This window comes from Trachymyrmex cornetzi, unplaced genomic scaffold (genome assembly GCF_001594075.2).
Source record: "Trachymyrmex cornetzi isolate Tcor2-1 unplaced genomic scaffold, Tcor1.1 scaffold392, whole genome shotgun sequence".
Lineage (NCBI taxonomy): Eukaryota > Metazoa > Arthropoda > Insecta > Hymenoptera > Formicidae > Trachymyrmex > Trachymyrmex cornetzi.
The window spans coordinates 1,280,408-1,283,609 of NW_017298663.1; positions in this window are offsets into that span (position 1 = coordinate 1,280,408).

Below are 3,202 nucleotides of genomic sequence, written 5' to 3' on the forward strand. Positions count from 1 at the left end.
CCCCCCCCCCCCTCTCTCTTTCGTTATTAATTTTAATATAACAGTATATTGTAGATTGATAAGTTTCAGAATATGATAAAAATATTTCGAAATAAAATTTAAGTAATATATTATTATGCTGTACATTATATTGTACTTACAAAATAAAGTATCATATTGCTTTATAAACATTTTACGAAATCCATCTTCCAATTCTGAGATAGAAGGATTTATTATATAATTGTTTTAAGCCAACTTTTAAGCCCACTTTAGACAATCTATAATTCACGATCAAATTTGGAACAGAATTGTATTTATAATTTTGCGTGTCACATAACATAAAAAGCATTTAAAAAAGTAAAATACACATATATAAAAAATATGTCAGTTATTAGTGATATATATGTATTTTCTATGTATGTATATTTTACTTCTTTAAATGTTTTCTATGTTACGCAATATTATAAATGGAATTCTGTTTCGAATTTGATCGTAAATTATAGATTGTGTGAAGTGGGTTTTACGTACGAGCAATATTACTTGGATATTTTTATAAATCTTATATTTAGATTTATAGAACTTATATAAATTCAAAAGTTTCAAAGTCTAATATTTTCATCTCCAAAAGAAATTTTACAAATGAAAATTAATTATTATGCTGTACATTATTCTTATAAAATAAAACATCATTACGTCTCTTAAACATTTTAAAGAATCTATCTTTCAATTATAAGATAGAAGAATTTAATACATTTTTTTATATGCGAGCGAAGAAGAGAGAAAGAGAAAGATATATACAAAATGTTTTATTTGTTAAATTAATGTTATTAAATGGTGAAACTGCCCCAGAAACATGTATCTTATGATAAAATACATTTTTTAATATGAATCTATTTTAAGGAAATTGTAAATAAAACCAAAAGTTTTGCGGAGGTATCGATAAGTATCGATACTTTTTTGTAATCGATCTTTTCGAACACTATGTATTACATATCACTTGAATTTTTATATAAATATATTCGGACGGTATTTTTGTAGATCTAAAAATTTCATAATCTAATTTATACTTTTAAAAGAAATTTTGAAAATGAAAATTAATTATGTTACGCTGTATCAAGTGCTATACATTATTCTTATAAAATATTCCGACTTTGGAATGTATTTACAGTTAGCCATACATAATTAGGATAAAGTGTCATGTTTCGATACTGAAAGTGATGGTTTTCGAATTGGCTGTGTATTCCTGAATGCGTTCATATCCCACATTAATTAACTCGCTTGACCAATCGGCAGTCTCATAATTTTGCAAACCACGTGCTCTTAATTATCAAGTAATCAGCTGTTGAAACTCTTTATTGTTAACAATCTATTTTCATTGTAAAACAATCATAAATTAATTAATTGATATTGTTTTTAAATTAATTGATATTGTTTTTTTGCATGTTAAAAAATTTTATACTAAATTTTCTATCTAAAAATTTTAAGGAATCTCCATCTGTCAATTCTTAGATAAAAGGATTTAATATAGAATTCTTTTACATGCAATCGATAACGATTGGATTATTAATTAACTAATTTGGATTACTTAAATATATATATATATATATATATATGTGTGTGTGTGTATTAATTTGGACTAGAAATTTAGATTTATAGAACTTAACAGTGAGTGCAAGAGTAATCGTACGAGAACATTTTTGATAAAAAAAGCTTTATTTGTAGAAAATAAACATTATATAATTAGCAATTTTATACAATGAATGCATTTTGTTCTAACTTGTACAAACAAGCTTCCCATATACGAGTATTCCTAATTTTAGAAGCTAAATTTCTCGACTGTATGAATACTTTTTGAGCATCCAAACAATACAATTTTTAATTTTCGTTTATTTTTAATATAATATATTTTCTATAATCAATATACATTTTTTGGTATATAGAATTTTGAGAAATATACAGTCTATTTTATTCTTTATGAATAAATTATTAATTACCCGTCAATCAATCACCGGCAAGAAATCACCGTCAATTGGATATCGAATCGACGTCGAATTGGTGTCGAAATCATCGTATCAATATTGATTCGACATTAATTCGATGAGTCATTTCTCTCTGGATAACGTTTATTTTTTAAAAATAAAGTTTTTTTTAAAAAATATTTTCTGTATACGAATATCTTTTACACTCACAGTATGTATAAATGTATAAAGGTAAAATGAGAATTCAAGCAATAATAATATTCAGGGTTGAGAAGTAAAGCGTTGTTTGTAATGCCATTATCATTTTGCGTTATTTTTTTCGATAACGATTACTTATTAATATTACTTTTTTTATCTGTATAATAGTAACGTCTTTACATTTTTACAGTAACCTTAACGAATTTAGCTGTTATTTTTATCGTTATTTTAATCCTCTATTATCCAACTATTTAATAAATCGCATTATATATATAATATATACATATATATATATATAAATGGTTAAAAATATTCCATAATGGGAATTTAAATATCGAAAAATAGTTTATACTTCTCTATAGGTTGCATTCTGATAATTACTGCTAATACTGAAAATCCGTAATTATACGTAACTATAAGTTTTCATCATTGTCATTATTGGCAGTGAATATTGAGATGCACTTTTAATAACGATGTTAATATTTAGAAACAGTGTTCAAAATTAACAATATTAATAATTTTAATATTGTAAATTGTTATTAACAATATTAAAAATTTTTAATAAAATATGCGTTTGTAAATTACAATCTAAATTAAAGATAAGCATATATTTAAAAAAATAAAATATTAATGCAAAGGAATATATCTCAGATTTATTACATACACAGAGAAAAAGATTTCTTTGGATGTAATAAATTTTATTGTATCCAAATAAATTTGTTATTTGGAATGATCCAAACAAACCAATTGAATCAATAAGTGCGATTGTTTGAATTTGAAACAATGTATATTTTTGTCTTAAATACATTATTTGTTTGAACAGATAATATCTATTTTCGCAGTATTCGCGTGATCGACTGTACAGCACAAACATAATTGATGTAGCACATAGCACTGCTCGTTTAATCCTGTTGTTAAACGTATAAGTCATTGTTTCCATATTCTCGGTCAAAAAATATAATGATTATTCTAAGAAAGCAATTATTTGCATGGAATAACTTAACCTCTATGAATATATTTTGCCATTTTCAAATAAATAATTTGTT